Source organism: Acromyrmex echinatior, chromosome 6 (genome assembly GCF_024713525.1).
Source record: "Acromyrmex echinatior isolate Ae372 chromosome 6, ASM2471352v2, whole genome shotgun sequence".
In the NCBI taxonomy this organism is placed as follows: domain Eukaryota; kingdom Metazoa; phylum Arthropoda; class Insecta; order Hymenoptera; family Formicidae; genus Acromyrmex; species Acromyrmex echinatior.
Window position 1 is genome coordinate 9498030 of NC_141857.1, and position 19351 is coordinate 9517380.

At 36.5% G+C, this 19351-nt stretch overlaps 2 long non-coding RNA genes and 1 pseudogene across 2 annotated transcripts in view; 2 read left to right on the plus strand and 1 right to left on the minus strand.

Moving 5' to 3' along the window:
* Positions 1-1052: 1052 nt before the first annotated feature.
* On the minus strand, positions 1053-4882 carry LOC147909370 (uncharacterized). The gene is made up of 2 exons (XR_015545547.1): positions 1817-4882; positions 1053-1428 (listed from the first exon to the last, which is right to left on the minus strand). It is a non-coding gene; the product is annotated as an uncharacterized LOC147909370 (long non-coding RNA).
* A 6350-nt stretch (positions 4883-11232) lies between these two features.
* Positions 11233-12584, plus strand: LOC147909371 (uncharacterized; annotated as a pseudogene).
* A 3213-nt stretch (positions 12585-15797) lies between these two features.
* LOC147909372 (uncharacterized) overlaps positions 15798-19351 on the plus strand; it is a 42652-nt gene continuing 39098 nt past the window's right edge. The window contains exon 1 of the long non-coding RNA XR_015545545.1: positions 15798-18894. This is a non-coding gene — a long non-coding RNA (uncharacterized LOC147909372). The remainder of the gene's footprint in view (positions 18895-19351) is intronic.

The window sequence follows — 19351 nt, forward strand, 5'->3', positions numbered from 1 at the left end:
CCGTGAGCGGATGTGGTGCAAGTCCACTCATGAGTTTCGGGGGTCCTTCGCCTCCGACCACGAGGGCACCGCTGCGGGTGGCGTCACCCGAGGCGGCCCCACGAACGGTTCAAGTCACGGAAGCGGCGCACTTCCGGACCCTAGTCGCCGTGGCGACCAGCAATAAAATCCGCCGCCTGGTATCTCGCTTCGGAAGGGACGCCGTCGCGGAAACACCGGGCTACCATTTCTCGGCGCCCCCCCGGCCCCGGCTTCGGAATACGTCCGAGCGGCCCGGAGGGGAGGGGAAGGCAAAGATCGCGCGCCCAGCCTCGGAATATGTCCGAGCGGCCGCGCAGCCCTCTCTACTTCGGGAGAAATGAGAGGGCCCCGCGACGGACTAAAAATTCCGCACGGCCCCGTGCTCCCCTATGGACAAAGTCCGCACTTCCCGAGGCGGGAGAGGCCCCCGGTGCAATGAGCCGAAGCTCTCGGAGACCCCACCCCCCCCTCCTCCAGCGGCATGGACCAGCCCGCAGCCAGGAGCACCCAGCGTACGGGCCGATCTGCCTTGCGGGAGCAAGACACCCGCTCGACGCGTTCCACGCCCAAGACCCCGAGGAAACCACCCCACTCCCAGGAGGAGAGGGGAGAGCCCCACGGGAGCCCGGGCGTGATGGGGATCGATGCCCACACCCGCACGGGCAGGGAATAGAAATTCCCCTTAACGGTGCCGTGCCACCGGGCGATTGAAGTCAGGACCGCCAATCCCTACCGGCACATTCGGGACCCGTCCTGAAAGGACGAGATCCCTAGGAGTCCCTCCCTCGAAGAGAGGAGACTCCCTTGGAGTGCTGGACCCGGCGTACAGATTCCTCCTGTCGCGGAGGAGTCTGTATAGGTTGCTCTTAGACCCCCACGAGCCGCGAGGCAACTCATAGGGGAGCCCCCTCACCACGACAAGGTGACAACCCACGAGAGGGACTGCCGCTAAATCTGCTGTAAGATTCTTGTGTTCTGCGAACATATCTATGATAGAAATTATGCCACAATTTAAAAAAATCGTACACCTATTTTTATTCTTAAAGTTTTTGTTTTACAATCGTATATGATTGTCTGAGATATTTGATTCCTACTTAGATAGTAAGTATACTTCTTATTTAATAAAGTTCAACAGATTTTTTTTTGTTTTCGTGTTATCGTATATTGTTAATGTTTTTAAAAAATGAACGGATGGAGATAGTAGACTAACCATAGTGTGGAATTATATGACTCATTTAGTGACGACTCTTATAGTACTTACTCAAAATTTTATTCCTTTAAAGAGATTTTCCTCAGTGGTAAATGTTATAAGTTTAGTTCCCTCATGTCCAATCTCGAAAACTAGGCTTATTCGACGTGTTTTTGCACGAAATGAACAAATTTTGCAAAAAGAAGTATTGTTTTGTCCTGCAAAGCGAATGTTTGTGTTTAAAATATATTTTTATAAAAGTTTTATTAATATGTAGCCAAAGATGTAGCTTAAAATACATTAATCTTTATTTTAATAATCTTTGAATATCCCGATCCCGGGGCTAGTTAAATCAGATGGAATGCATTAGAAAAATGCATTTTTTCTATATTAGTTATTAGTTTTTTCTTATTATTAAAATATTATTAGGTAGTTAAATGTATGTAGTAATTGGTGTAGAATTCATTTTTTCGATAAATCTCTTAATTTCGTTTGTAAAAATTCGAAACTGAAAAATGAGCCTCGATCTATTAGCCCCGGTCTCCCCTATACATCTTCTTCATAAACTCGAATAGCAAGAATAGTTCAGTAGAAATAGCATTTTACCGGAAAAAAATTATAAACCAGCATATCTCTTCACGAAAGTCTCGAAAAGCCATCAGAAAAGAAATGCGTATGTTTGAGACTCGAGACTTGTGAAGAAAATATGTGAAAAAATTGAATAATTACAAAAAGCATGTTTTTCGCTTATAAAAAAAGTGAAAGATATTGATTGTTTGGAAAAAAATTCGGTATAAAAAAATATAAGTATTCGAAATACCTACAAAATGAGACGTGGAACATTAAAATCGATCTATTAATTCAGTAGAATAAAAATAAAAAAACATCGAAAAAAGCCATTTGTTCGCTAAAAACCTATCTATGGAAAACTTAATTTCTTCATCTTTGAGCAAATAATTAATAAATAATTTACCAAATGTTAGCGTAACTGTTAAAGATATAACACTTTCGCAAATGTAAAAATAAATTAGTGTTACATGAAAAATATATTTTGCAATTATATTCAATAGTTAACATTTATTTATTATTTATTATTTGTTTACATATATCATATTTGCATCTGCAATTAAATTTACAAAAACAATTTTGTATAATTCCATATATTTAATTGTCCAATTGGACACTTTTTATAGCATGTTAAATAAAGAAACATAGCTAATGTGACTTAAATTTGTTAATCAGACATGCGTTTCATACTAAACATGATTTTTTAGTAATAAATTGAAAAAATAAAAATTCAAGAAACCAAAAACTAAAAATTTCATGGTTGCAATTACTTTGCGAAACATTTAGTTGAGTTATTTGTTTATATCTCGTTGAGCTACCCCAGATTTTAAAAAATCAGGTTTCCACGTCAATTTATTGCTGAGAAAATGTAAATTTAGCAAATTTTAACGCACGAAATCAAATATACGCGTGAATCGCTGAGCGGACCGATTTTCTCCACTCGACTGCGCGCTGGCTTTCCTCCAGGGTTGTTTTGTTAAAAATTTTTTTTTAACAAATGTTTAAAACATGTTTTAAACATCAGATTAAATAAAACATCCTTTTTTGTAAAACAATTTAAAACAAATGTTTAAAACGTTATTTTTAAAAAATGTGTTTTTAATTCTATTTAATAGAGAAGAAGGTGATACTCCAGTTACATTTTACACGATTTACTTGGTTAATAATGAATATTTAAGTTTAAAACTTGATTACATTCATTAAAATGTTGTTGAATCAATTCTGGACTCAAAATTACGAAATATTTATTACTTAGGACACTATTAATAAAAATATGGCAATATTGCATAATGGTGAATCAAAGAAAAACATGGATGATAATGTGGTCTTCCATAAAAATATCTTAAAAAGTTAGTTTTGTTTAGAAAACAGTAATTTGGTTATAAAAAAATAAAATGTATTGTGTTACATGTGTTACGTCCTACAGACGCCACGATTTTTTTTCTCTTCGCCGCGACTATGATTGGCGTCTACGAGACCCGAGTGGCGCCTTCTGATAACGGACTGATAGAATTGAAAAAGGACCGGACAGGCGCCGCGAAAACTCGTAAACGTCAATCAACCTAGAAAGAATAATAACCTTAATGTAGGCTCGAAAAGAGACAAGATTGCTAAGACATTATAAATGTACTGAAGTCATGCAATAGCAAAAATCTAGGGTTTATCATCCGAGACTGATTAACAATTTTATCTTAAAAAACAGGCGTCATATCGCACTTAAAAAAAAAAAAAAATCGTAAACGCATAGAATAACTTCCAACAGGAGCGTTATCTGAAACCAGACTCGGAACTGACAATGATAGCATGGTAACCATCTGCTTATTTAGTCACATTTTCCGCGAGAGCAACAGAATTCATCATCTGTGTCGAAGCAATCTTGGCTTTTTAAAAAAACTATAAATCACTTTCTCTTCTTCTCAAAACTACACTATGTACTTTAGATCAACTACGATAAAACGTTATAAAAATCTCGCGTGACATTTACAACTAACTTTAGCATCCTAGACAAATGGCCTAACACCCTTTTTTCGGGGGGTATAAATAGAGGTCCCGCGGAAGCACAGAGAGTCAGTACCAAATTTTAAAGCATTCGGTTCACTTCGAAATCAGTATAATCCGCGGTAACCACGCCAGTTGCGATTCCGTCTGAGTGTGAACTATAATCCAATCGCCACTGAAGTTAACCATACGCTACGTCAACTGCCCATCAGACGCTCTTCGCGGACGCCGGATCTCGTTGGCCACTCACATAGAATCTACTCGATATCTTGGGGGCAAAAATAACTTACTAAATAGTAAGTTGTAATTATTTACAGTCCACCCCGCGTTTCCCCGCATGAAAAAACTCAATTATTGAGCATTAATACACATACACGCGTATTCCAATTTTAATTCGTCGGTTCATAGTGCGAACCATTAAGAAACGCGGACGACTCCCCTATAACCGAAGGAGTAGGCGGAACCGATCCCGAGGGCCACCCATAATCGCGCCGGCACAATCGACTGTCGAACAATCGACAGAAATCTCTTACTCACCAACGCAACCGTTAGACCTCACCTCTTCTCCTGTTATCGACCTCGATATCCAAGAAATCCTTGGTTATTCCCCTCCTCCTCTCGAGGAACGATTTCCTCCCCCTCCTCCTCTCGAGCAACGATTCCCTCCTTCTCCTCCTCTCAAGGAACGATTCCTTCCCCTCCTCCTCTCGAGCAACGATTCCCTCCTCCTCCTCCTCTCGAGGAACGCTTCCCTCCTCCTTACGAACAACGATTCCCACTCCCTCTTCCTCCTTCTGATCAACTCCCCCCTCTCCCATTTCGGCTAAATTCCGAGCCGATCGGACAACAGGGATCGGATGTTTCGATTCTATACGTCACCCTCCCACGAAGGGGACAGATTAGTGACCGTGTATATCCCCGGAAATCCCACATCTTACATTGAACGTACGTGTTTTTTAAACACCTCAGCCCGATGTGTTCCTGCAATACGTTCCTCGCTGCCCGTACCCTCTAACCTTTCTCATCTACACGCACGCACGCACGCACGCACGCACGCACGCACGCACGCACGCACGCACGCACGCACGCACGCACGCACGCACGCACGCACGCACGCACGCACGCACGCACGCACGCACGCACGCACGCACGCACGCACGCACGCACGCACGCACGCACGCACGCACGCACGCACGCACGCACGCACGCACGCACGCACGCACGCACGCACGCACGCACGCACGCACGCACGCACGCACGCACGCACGCACGCACGCACGCACGCACGCACGCACGCACGCACGCACGCACGCACGCACGCACGCACGCACGTACGCACGCACGCACGCACGCACGCACGCACGCACGCACGCACGCACGCACGCACGCACGCACGCACGCACGCACGCACGCACGCACGCACGCACGCACGCACGCACGCACGCACGCACGCACGCACGCACGCACGCACGCACGCACGCACGCACGCACGCACGCACGCACGCACGCACGCACGCACGCACGCACGCACGCACGCACGCACGCACGCACGCACGCACGCACGCACGCACGCACGCACGCACGCACGCACGCACGCACGCACGCACGCACGCACGCACGCACGCACGCACAAGTATAGATAATATGTATTTTTGTAAAGACAAGTAATAATGTACAAAACTCTTTGGTTATTATTTTAATAAATGTAACTTAAGGTATTCTTCTGTTTTTATTAAAATCACCCCTCGTATTCACTTCCCTCGAATACCTGAGATCGCACGAGGTCCAGTCCCGGGTCAAAGGGATTAAGTTCCTTGACCGAAAAAGTAGGACCGACGTTCGCATTGTCCATCCAGTGGAACAGGTCATAGCGTCCCTTCGAATGTTGACCCACATGCCGGGACTTAAAAGGTGCGTACGACTCACAGGTGTTCGCCTCCGTGCGTATACCTGTGAGATTGAGTCTGACCGTCCTTTCATACCGTCTCCATTCTCTCTCATTATCTCCTTGACCAAATTTTCAAGGGTTTGGATGTAACACATGTATATACATCATTTTATATACAGGATATTTGGACAATAATGATAAATCTTTCGCATAGGGGCAGAATGGACTAAGCTGAGAAGAAAAGTCTTGTATCATTTTGCAATTTTCGCAATAATTAACAAGATATTAATTGCTAAAAACTGCCGAAAATTAGTCTTTAATAATTTTTTACTCGAATACTATCAACTTTACAAAAAAAAACTGCAAGAGACAACAATTGTTAATTTTTTTTTCATAGAGCTCTAAGAATTTTTTAAGAATTTTTTCAGAATTTTTTAATACCGTATTTTCTTATATTAGTAAAAATGAGAAAATGCAGTACTAAAAAGTTCTGAAAAAATGGTAGAGTTCTATAAGAAGAAAGTAAACAATTTTTGCCTTTTGCAGTTTTTCTGTAAAGTTGATAGTATTTGAGTAAAAATTATTGAAGACCAATTTTGGTCAATTTTTAGCAATTAATATCTTGTTAATTATTATGAAATTGCAAAATGATAGAGCATTTTTCTTCTCAGTTTAGTCCATTCTGCCTCTATGCGAAAGATTTATCATTATTTTCCAAACACCCTGTATATAAGCAGCTCGACAGCCTATAAAAATCTAAAGTAACGTAAATTATAGATTAATATTAGAACTATAATTAATTCAAGGAATAATTATTTTGAAATAAAAATCTCAAAAAAGCCGTGAGTAATCAATCCGCATAAAGGACCACATTAGCAAAATGCTATGTTATTGTTTAAATTTGCATAATTTAAAATATATACAGTCAAATAATTAAATAGTAAATAACACATTCAGATATACATATATTTATGTGAAAATACGCTCAAATTTAAGAAAAAAATTGAGGAAATAGGTGTAATTAAATGCTAAAATGTACCTCAGAAACGTTTTAAAATACTTGAAAGTAAAAATGCGTTATAATAAAATATATTAAATATATGTTTAAAAGATATTTGTTTTAAACATGATTTTTTTCTAAAGCTGTTTAAAACATATATAAAACATTAAAAACATATTTCAAGAAACAAAAAAAAAATTGAATGTTTTTTTATCAACTCTACTTCCCTCACTCCGCCCGGCGCACGTCTGCCTCGCTCACGTTCTTCAACTTTCCAATGGTTTTAAACAAACTTTTTCGGCAGCAAAGTTCGAAAATTTTTCAACAGTAAATTCAATTCTTCCTTGACAAATTGGTGTCAGACGGACTCTTAATCTTAAAAACTAGAGTCACATTGATTTTTTGAAAAAAAATTATTATTTCGGTTCTTAATAATCGGAGGATAATCTTTTTTTTTTAAATTCGTAGAAAAATGTCAGAATTTGAATGCTTCACACGACTATTTGATGCGTTAATGAAATTATTTCCGATTTTTTAAAAAAATATCCACTTTTTAAAGGCGTTTTTTAATAATTTAACTGTAAAAAATCATTTGAAGGAGACGTCGCAGATATAGAGGAGTAGCGAAGGAGAGAAAATATAAGGTGGAGAATAAAACGTTGCCAAATTTTAAGCCAGCCAGATCTCTGATAATATGGAGAGATGTGGTTATATTTATGAACACAATAGGAGAAGCGGAGACAAGAATTTTGGATACGCTGTACACGATTTAGCAGATGTTGGTTAAGAGTAGGAACGTAGACGACATCGTAATCGAATAGAAAAATAACAAGTAATTGAGAAGTGAGAAGTTTTTAAGAGCAGGAAAGAATGCGGCGAAGGAGTTAAGAAAACGAGCAGACGTAAACAGTCCGATACTTGACGGCCACGTGTGATTGGAATGACCATGAAGAGTCAACATGGACACCAAGAATCTTAATAGAGGAGGAGCGAGGAATTAGAATAGAGAAATGTCAAAGGACTGAATACGAGATAACAATAATGGAGGAACCAACAATTAGCAAAGATGATTTAAAAGGATTTAGATGCAGGGCCATTCGGCGATAGATTTTAAGTCTGTATTCAAAGCAAAACAAGTTGCTAAAACATCAAATGGATGAAAGGATTTGAGAAGAATTACGTCATCTGCGTACATGAAGAGCTCGGAGGACAGAGAAACATTAGACAAATCAGAGACAAAGATATTAAAAAGTAAAGGTCCGAAAATGGAATCCTGGAGAACACCCGAGAGAACGACACGAGTAGATGAAAAAAGAGGACAAGAATTATATACAAGGACTTGCTGTGTGCGATTTGTAAGGAACGAGCAGATTAGCGAGAGAGCAGGGTGGGAAAGATAGCATAATTTCAGTTTAGCTAAAAGTAGATCATTATTGACGGTACCGAAAGCCTTTGTGAAGTCAAGCGCAATGATGGAAGTAAGGCGATAATTGTCAAAATTATGAAGCACGACATCAGAGATGTGAAATAATTCCGTCATCGTGCTGTGAGATCGACGAAAACCAGATTGACAGGAGGGAAGGATATTAAAATTGGAGACGAAGGTATCAAGCTGTGAGAAGCAGATATACTCAAGCAGCTTTGAGAGGAAAAGAGGGAGCAAGACAGGGCGAAAAGAAGAAGAAGAAGAAGGGTTATTGGTTTTAGGAATGGGAAGAATAATTGAGTGTTTCCAAGAAGAGGGAAAGGTACTTGTGAGAGAGGAAGAAATTTAACATATAGAGAAGGGAATCAAGACATTGAGGAAGGCACAGTAGGAGCTATGATCGGAAAGATCAAGAGGCCCAGCAGAAGTTAGGCGAACTTAAAAATACTATAGAGATCACTGGGAGTGATTGGAACAAAATTGAAGGTCGGGGAAGGAGAGGAAGAAAGAAGGTGAGTAAAAGAGTTAGAGGAATAAGATGAAGAAGGTAGAGTATCAAGAAAATGATTATTTAGGAGGGAAGGATTTCTGAAGTGCAAAAGTATAGAAGCATTGTGTACCACCAAGGGCACGGAGATTTTTCCAGAATTGGAGTAAGGAATCAGTTGTAAGGGAGATAGAGAGGAAGCACTTTTTCTCACGACAGCAATATTCAAGTCGTTCCGCAAACCCTTGTAGCATCGCCAGTCCGCAGGAGATTGCTTGAATCTAAGAAGGGCACATCTTTTCAGCTCAATCCATCGAACTGCACCATTCAGCGCGCGGGGGGACGAGGAACACGCCTACAAATAATCGGGGCGAATCGATCAAAAATTGCAGTAAGAGAGGCCGTAAAGTAATGAGTCTTTCTGGTGTGTTTATCGATTACTTTCTTGTTCTTGGAATTGATTAACGTTTTAAGGATATATTTTTCCATTTATCATCTCGGAAAATTATTAGCTAAAAAACAAAAAATGACTCACTGTGTCTGAAATTGACTGGCCAATATTATCAGGAGCATCATATCGCAAACGTTACTATAAAAATAATTCAAGAATCGGCTCCTGATAATGTTGGTGAATGTCTTTATATTTGCTGGATAATTAATTATAATCTTAAAATTGTTTGATAAATTAGTTCTCCATATTCTATTTTACGATATTTCCTAATTTCTTTTCCTTTTTTTTCTTTTCCTTTTTCTTTCACTCTTTTTGATTTTAATTTCGACATTTAAATTCTCGATGTAGGAGAGCTCACTATGTCAGGATAATTTTTATTAATTATAGTTTTTATATATGTTAGTTTATGTTGTCTCTGAGGAAGGCTCAAAAGTGGCACATGTAACCGCGTTAGTGAATAAAGAAGTTTCACATTTCTTAGATATATTACTTGCGCGACGTCTTCTGCGCTTGACTGCTACTGCCCATATCCTTTCTTTGATTTATAAGGAGTCTTGATTAGTTTAATTTGTTATACGGGTTTTCAATTTTTTTTCTACTGAATTAATAGATCGATCTTTTAATGTTCCACATCTCATTTTGTAGTTATTTCGAATACCTACATTTTTTTATATCGATTTTTTTCATACGATCAATATCTTTCGTTTTATAAGCGAAAAACGTACTTTTTGCAACTATCCGATTTTTTTCGCATATTTTCTTCACAAGTCTCGAGTCTCAAACATACGCATTTCTTTGCTGATGGTCTTTTGAGACTTTCGTGAAAAGAAATGCTAGTTTACATTTTTTTCCGGTAAAATCCTATTTCTATTGAACTATTCTTGCTACTCGAGTTTATGAAAGGGAAGTATATTATATGCGCATAAAAAATCATAAACAACTAAATATCTCGTAAATTGTTGTGTTTTAACATGATTTATACTATTCTGGATTAAGAGGAGAGGTACACTATTACTACAATTTATTAAAACTTACATGTTATTTCCCCCGCCCCTTATTGACTAGGGCCGCCGAGCAGTCGAGATTGCCGAGAAAGCATTATCGATTGCTTGAAACAAGCGATTAGTGTGAGAAGGAGCTCGCTGTCTTGTTTATTCTCGGCGCGCCGCAGGCGAGCACACGGACATGGGCTCGTGCTTATTTGTGTGTTACAGCGCCGCACCACGATAAATGGCCGAATTTATAGGCGTGGAAAAATGATATTTTGACGAATGAAATTTATGTTGCGTGCCATTTCGTTATTATTTGCTTCATTGTGAAAATGTGATTTGTCTCGTATTTATCAAAGTCGTAATTGTCGGTGAAAACTAAAGTTATCTTGAAATTTTATATGTAAAAGCATATATTTTACTCGTTTCAACAGCTGTCGGACCGTGTGTTTCTGCCCGAATATAGGCTCACTTTACATGCCTTTTACAATCATTTATTGCCTGTCAAGGGAAGAAAGGACAATTTTCATCGATTTTTACAAGTGTTTTAAAGTGATCTCGTCATTTTGTTTCATCCAAATTGTCTTTATTTAAAAATGGCACACAATATAAATTAACGTGTCATTCTTCGATTCTAACGTGGCCGCCGCGACTAAAGAGCCTTAAGTAGCAAATTTGAACTGATGCTTTTTTTCTGCCATATTCATACATCACGTACAATAACCCGTTGAGTAAGTCTAAGTTTTTTATCAAGTTGAGAACAGAGTTTTTAGGACGTAAACAATTAGGAGGAGTAAAAAACAAGATAATAACAGAGGGAGAGAAAAAGAGAGGGACTGGGGAGAGGGAGGAGGGGAATAAACAGAAGGAAATAATAAGAAGGCTGAAAGATGGTAAAGCGATAGAAGTAGATAGAGTGTCGAGTGAGGTGTAGAGATATAGTGGAGAAGGAATAGAGGAATAGGCATGGGGGTTATGCAATAAAGTATGGGGAGGAAGGAATGGTCAGAGGAGAGAGGGTATAGTCGTGCCAATTAGAAAAAGGGGGCGGGGACGGAGATTGTGGAGGATTATAGGAGGGTGAGAATGCCGTCGTTGTATAAGATACAGAAAGGGGATGGGAACGATAATATATATACATTAAATTATTTGGTAAACAGGCAGATTAGAAAAAAGGGAGCGAAAATGACAGTAGTATTTGTGGATTTGAGGGCAGCATTTGATTCGGTGAATAGAATAGTGTTGGTAAGCTCTATGAAGGAAAGAGGAATAAGAGGAGGATTAGTGGAGAAGATGGAGGAAATATTAAGAGAGGTAAGGAGTAAGAGTGTAAGAGTGGGAGATGGGTTGGAAAAAGGATTTTGGACGGCAAGGGAGAAAGACAGGGATGTCCGGCAAGTCCAGTACTATTTCATATACTGATAGCGGATGTAGAAGAGGAAATGAGGAAGGTAAAAGGAGAGGGATAAGGCTAAGAGAGAATAGAATATATTCGCTGCAGTATGCAAATAATGTCATATTGATGGCGGAGGAGGAGAGGGAGATGAAGAGTATGCTAGAAAGGTTAGAAAGATACTCGGATAAGAAAGGGCTTGAATTAATGTAGGGAAGACGAAGATATTAAGGTTTAGGAAGAGAGGAGGGAGAATGAGTAGGATGAGTTGGTGGAAAGGAAAAAAGACAGAAGAGAAAGAGTACAAGTATTTATGGTATATTTCAAAGGAATGGAGGACAGGAAAGACATATAGGAAAGGATAGCAAAAGCAGCGACAATAATGGGGCAGGTATGGGGGATAGGGAAGAGGAAATGTGGCGGAAATTGGAGAAGAAGGGTGTGGATGTTTGACATATTAGTATGGACAGTGATGGGGTATGGAGTGGAGATATGGGATTGGAAAGAAAGGAAGTAGAACAAGTGCAAGAAAGGTTCTTAAGATGGGGTAGAGGGAAGGACACCGGGGTGTACTTAGTAAGGGAAGAAATGCATAGGGAAATGGTGAGAAGCAGAGCGGGGAGGGCATGCAGTTTTGAAGAAAGATTGGATATGGAAAAGGAAAGCGAATTAGCGCTGGCATGTAGGAAAGAAATAAGAGAGAGGGGGAAGAGACTATCGAAATGGGAGAGGGAGAGGGGACAGTTTTTTAAGGATAGAGGAATAAAGATATAGGAGAGGGAAAAAATCAGACAGAGGGATGAAAGATGGGAACGAATAAGGAAATCGAGATTTAGTAGAAGGTATAGATGTGTAAAGGAGGAGGGAGTGCTGAAGTATCTGGAGAAAGGATAGGGGAAAAGTAGATGGCACAGGATAGCAAGGTTTAGGCTTGGAAATGAGATAATGGAAGGGAGGATTGGGAAAAAGAGAATAGGAAGATATGTCGGTTGTGTAGAGGGCAAAGGGAGACTTGGGAGCTTATCTGGGAGGAATACAGGAGCTGAAATGAGGGAGAAGATAGTTGGCAGAAGGCATGTAAAAAGAGCCTGAGGGGAGAGGGAGAGGGATGGATGAGGGAGTGGATGAGAGAGAAAGGAAAAACGAAAACGGAAATCTATAGGCAGAGAGAGTAGCGGAGTGAGCAAGTGCGAGTAGAAAGAGAGAGAGCGGAATAGTTGTAGGTTAGGTTAAGTTAGAATAAGTTAGTGTGTAAGTTAGTATAAGTGTGTTTGTAAATAATGTGTAATCCTAAGAGAAAAAAACAAATATATATAAATACATACATATATACATATATATACATATAATATATTAGGTGTAGTAAAAAGAAATCCATTATTTTTCCAATAGATGGCTTTAGTAATCTGTATCACGCGTAGACGAGATACAGATTACTAAAGCCATCTATTGGAAAAATAATGGATTTCTTTTTACTATACCTAATATATCCTATTTATTTATTTTTATAAAAATTAAATTTTAACATTCTTAAAATTGTATTTCTTTTTAGACTTAGCGCATGAAAGTAGTGACTTACTCTTATCATTTACTTGATTAATAAATTTTGAAAATTCAACACAACATAATGAAATATTAAAATAATGATTCCGCCTTAATCATTTCTGTTTTTAAACGATTTCTTCTTCTTTCGTTCCAAATGTACTTCATTTTACTGAATATTTGTTCAACATGCGCATTGTTTGGTGGAATTATAAATGTATGTTAAACTATTTTTAACAAATTTGAAGAATCTGAGGATCGGAAATAATTCATTCATATGCTACGTACGTCATTCAATGGCGCAATTAAAATACTTTGCTGCTCAGAACATAAAGTTTGCCTTATTTTATTTAAAATGAAGTTTAGAAAATAAATCGTCTCCATCGAAATCAATACCAAATTTCTCAGCTACACGAACAGCCTCTTCTAGTTCAATTTCTTTTACTAAATTAATAAATGGTTTACACATATAATAAATGGAATTTTCACATAGTTAAACCACTTCTCTAAATAATTTAAAATTCGTTTATAAGCAGAAAGTGCATCTTCCTTAAAGCTAAGCTGTTCATTTATAGGAAAATTTCTTAGCATTTGAATTGCTTTAAACCCAAAGAAATTTTTTTTTATTCGAGTTTTTACTTCCATTCTTAGCTTATCAAATATATCAAAAATATATTCACTTTCTAGATGTTTCAGATTTGTCGAAAGAAAACTCATCAAATTATGAACAAAATATACGTATACTTCAAGTAAATTGACGATATAATTTTTTCCAAAAAATGATCATATAATTTTTGAACAATCATTTTCCTCTTTCTCGAGAAAGTATAATTTCAGCTGGCCATGATGACAACACGCGATCAACAGCTGGAAATAATATCAAAAATCTTGTCGGAGTATATCATAAAAGTTTAATATAATTAGAATTCCGAAAATCAATAAAATCATGCAAAATAGAAACATTTTTCGCACTTGAAGAAAATTCATTAAATATTTTCATTACAAAAGCTTCTACAATTTAAAAGCTTCAAAGCATATTTCGCAGTATTGTGGATGTGTGCATTGCAATGTCCAGGAATTATGTTTTCATTATTTAATTTTATCTTGAGGTTCTAAAAAATAGACTTGTGTTTACCGAAGTTGATAGACGCATTATTTTTTTATATGCCACAATCTTATTAGCTTTCAATCCTTTATTTTTCAAACATTCCATAATTTTGTTAGCGATAATTGTTAGCGTTGATTACGATAGATGATTCGTTACTATCCTCATAAAAATCTAAAATTGCAGTTTTTACATTATACTCTTTTAAAAAATATTTCACCGCAACAGGATACATTTTTTGGTTGCTTTTGTTTGATGCAGTTGCAACCGATATTGGACCCAAATATTTCGCTCAGTACTAATTCTAATACATATGGCGCTAGAACATTTTCGACAAGCGCCTCTGTTTTAATTCTACCACAGTGTATTTTAGGTCCAATTTTAGAATCTGAACAAACTTAATAAGTTTATTATTACAGTCTTGTGACTGTTCGAGATTAGCATCCGTAAAGCCGATTTTACAGAATTAACGGCATGTATGTACGGCATGTAGTTTAGAAACGTCTAGAAACGATATATCATTTAAAATTGTTCTAGAAGCTTTCAAATGAACTTGACGATCACTTCTTTGTTAAAGTTAAGAGTGTAATCAAAACCGCATGTTATACATACACAAAAATCAATTGTTAAAAGGTAGTATAAAAGAAGGGCAAAGAGCCAATAACGTATAAAAGAATTTTAATTTAAATAAGCAAAATTAATACAAAACAGTTAAAATAAACAAACGTTTCAACTCCAATCGAGTCATTTTCAATGCAATTTTACAATAATATAAACGTCGTTCTAAATTAAAAATCCGTACGTGGTCTTACAATATTCTTACAATTCCTTAATATAAAATTTTTTCTTTCTGTGTAATACGCTACGAGTCATTTTTATCAAAAATTAACAAAGTCATAAGAAAATTCTGGAAAAGTAACCGTGAACAAAAAGAATTAATATTATTAGGTGTTGGAATTAATTCGTAGCGTTTTACAAGAGATGGCACAAGCAGTACACTATTTCGTTGTTACCTATAGTTCTGTATACATTGTAAACATCTATCATAGGACGTCATTTGCCGTACATAACCTTTCTTGAAATCATAAATAACAATACTGTATAATTCATTGAATATGTCAAAATTTGTGCCAGATAAAGTGTTTTTGCGGGGAGTTTTGCTTCATTACTTTAATATGAACAAAAGTGCAGCTGAAGCTCATCGTATTTTAGTGGATGTGTATAGTGAACATGCTCTGGCTGAGCAAACGTGTAGGAAGTGGTTTGCACGTTTTAAAGCTGGTGATTTCGACTTGGATGACAAGGAGTGACCTGGTCAGCCGAAAAAATTTGAAGATAACGATTTGCAGGCACTGCTCAATGAAAACTCATGTCAAACACTTAAAGAATTATCTACGTCATTGGAAGTTGACTTCTCAACAATAGGAAAACGTCTTAAAAGTTTGGGCATGATCCAGAAGGAAGGACATTGGGTCCCATATGAATTGAAACCAAGGGATATTGAGAGACGTTTTCTCACGTGCGAACTGCTGCTTCAACGGCAGAAAAGAAAAGGTTTTTTGCATCGGATTGTTACCGGTGACGAAAAGTGGATCCATTATGACAATCCAAAGCGCAGAAAGTCATGGGTTAAGCCCGGCGAACCATCAACATCAGTGGCAAAGCCCAATATCCATGGCTCAAAGCTCCTGCTCTGTATTTGGTGGGATCAGAAGGGTGTCATATACTACGAACTGCTAAAACCGCATGAAACCGTTACTGGAGATCTCTACCGACGGCAACTGATGCGCTTGAGCCGTGCATTGAAGCAAAAACGGTCGGAATACTTCGAAAGACACGATAAAGTCATCTTGCTGCACGACAATGCTCGCCCACACGTTGCAAAACCGGTAAAAACATACCTGGAAACACTTAAATGGGAAGTGCTACCGCACCCGCCGTATTCTCCTGATATTGCAGCGACTACCACTTGTTTCGATCATTAGCTCATAGCTTGTGCGAGCAGAAGTTCACATCTTACGAAGATTGTACAAAATGGTTCGATTCCTGGATTTCATCTAAAGATGAACAGTTCTTCCGACGCGGTATTCATTCACTGCCCGAAAGATGGTAAAAGTAGTAGAAAGTGATGGGAAGTACTTTCATTAATGTATTTTTTAATGCTCATGTGAAATAAATAACATTCTTTCATTAAAAAAACGCTACGAATTAATTCCAACACCTAATAATTACATAAAAATTAATAATATGATAATGTATCTTAGTAAATTTGTTAAGAGTTCAATAATACACAACGAGAAAAAAGACTGTAGTCCATTTCGTGGTACAATATAATAGTCTTTTTATTTGATAAGTTATTATAAGCAAATTCGCAAAGGTGACAAGCATCTGACTTACACGATGTCAAATAACGAAATGTCAAGCAGAAAAACATTATCGAGAACGAAAAACGAAAAAATAGGGGGAAAAAAGGAGAGAAGATGTTAGGAAGGAGAAAGAGAATGTATAATTTATTTCTTTTCACAAAAGTCTCGAAAGGCCATCAAAAAAGAAATGCGTATGAATTTTTTAATACCATTTTCTCATGTTGTTAAAAATGAGAAAATACAGTACTAAAAAGTTCTAAAAAAATTCGTAGAGTTCTATGAAAAGAAAATAAATAATTTTCGTCTCTTACAGTTTTTCTGTAAAGTTGATAATACTTGAGTAAAAAATTATTGAAGAATTTTCGGCAAGTTTTAGCAATTAATATCTTGTTAATTATTGCGAAAATTGCAAAATGGAACACTTTTCTTTTCAGTTTAGTCCATTCTACCCCTTTGCGAAAGATTTATCATTATTTCCCAAACACTCTGTATCTCTAAATCATATCAATTTTTTCATTTTAAAACTTAGAAAAAAAAATCTCTACCTTAAAATGTTTATTTGTTAAATGTTATCCAATGAAGTTTCATCCCGGTACAGCGCTTCAACAAATAATAAAAAATATTAAATAAAAATAACATTATAATATATGGCTCAATAATAATAAATAAACATTAATAATAAGAAGAGAGGTTTTGGTTTTGTTGACAAAATAATTAAATTGTCTCATCCTCATTTTCATGAAAAGAACTTGATTGATGCTATATTTTTTAAAATAATGGCTATCTTCTTTCCTTCATTTTTTCAACAATAGAAAAAAGATTAAAATATTACATACATAACAATAATATAAAATATAATATCCATATGAAAGAAAAATTTTTCACAATTCCATACATAAAATCTATCTCTGAAAATTTTTTGCCTATAAATGTAATTGCAAACTAGTATATTCCATCCCAAACACATTAAAAAGCTTTGTAACTAGAGGAAAGGACATACTAGATTTTGCTACTCTATATGTATATATTCATTTGGCTAATCACAACGTGACATCACAAAATTTCTTGTGATGACTGTGAAGCTAATTATGTAAGATAAACTAAAATAAAATTAAAAACAAGATTAGATGAACACATTTCGGATATTAAGAAAAAAATTAGTTCTTCATCGATGATTACTTATCGTATCAATTATTATCACAACAATAATTATTATCACAACAATAATTTCAATTGGAAAGACGTAAAGATTTTAGACAAAGAACCGTCTTACAATAAAAGATTAATCTCCGAAATTCATATAAAAAAACAAAAATTAAGATTAAACAAACAAAATCATACGGAATCATTTCCTAATTCTTATCTACAGATCTTGCAGTCTCCTTCCCCTTCTTAGTCTTCTTTCTTCCTTTCTTACTTCCATCGTTCCTATCTCTATCTATATTCCCCTCCCAATCTCATCCCCACTTTCAACAATCTATTACAGCATCAGAATGTCACTCATACGCTATAACATAACACAAGAAGTTTCCAACTGAACAATTTTCAATTTTTTTATTCTGATTGCATTTGCTTCTACAAGATTAATTTGATTCACTGTTTTAATTATTGGATTAATTCTTGCTAGGCCTTCTCATTTGAGGTATATGAACACAATTTTTAATTAATATATATATATATATACTTAAATAATTAAATAATTTATTAATACTTAACGATTATAGACGAACAATTTATGAATATAACGATCATTTATTCATTATTAATTTTAGTTTTATAATCTATAATTTATTGTATGAATTTTATAACAGAATGTGTTTATACTAATTTATCGCCTGACTCAACATTTTTAACTATTTTGATCATTAACATTGATAAATTGTGACTGATACAACAGAGGAATGGTACCTAAGAAAAAATTACAAGAGAGAGAGCATTATTGTTGCGGCATAAAATACATGAAAAAACGACCATCATGTTAACGTAATTTTAAATTTGTATCCAACAATTATATGAATCTATTAATTTTTGCGTTTAATTTTCTATATTGTATACATACATGAGGAAGACTTGATAAGATCGAAATGTCTGTTTAAAAATTTAAATATATTAAAATCTGGCTCGTAGTCCTTATTGTTAAATTATTGAAATCAATTTTCAATTTTATATAATTTAGAAAAAAAGTGTCTCAGATATAAAACTCCAACGCCATTTTGAAGCTCTATTTTTTGTTGAGACAGACATTCCAACAGACAGTGAGTGGCGCGCACAACGCTGCAGCCCATCAGCAGTCGCTTCGCTTGCGATGATTTTACGAACGCTTGATATATGTACGCCATTAATCCCCGCGCTCACGCGCGTCAAGTCAAGTCTTATACGAGATAATCGGTATACACGTGATTCATTTATACGAGACACTGCTTGTTTTATGTAGTACTGTGAAATATACAGTTGTATACTATTAAACCACTGGTATGTGTTTATTTCCTCGATCCACTAACTTTAACATTTTTTGCCTTTATATTATATTTTAAAAAATTTCTCCATAATTTTTTTTCATCGAGATATTTAAGTTTTTGTAAAAAAATGCGAGACAATTGCAAGCGCTCCTAAATTTATGAACAGTAATTTACACTACACAAAAAAATAAGAAAAGTGAGAAAAAGTGAGATGTTTCTAAAAAAAGTGAGAAAGGTGAGTCGCTCTCATGTCTGTTGAAGAGGGCTCCCTTAAATAGGATATTTATCTGTTTTAAATAAAAATCGAGTATTATTGAGTTTTAAATATATATAGATGTTTACGAAACTAATAAATCATAAAATAGTAATTATTATCAATTTTTTACTTTTAATCACTTAAAATTTTAACAGTTACGCGAACTTCAATAAGATTAGCCGACTTTAATATCTTGTCGGTGTTGAAATTAATG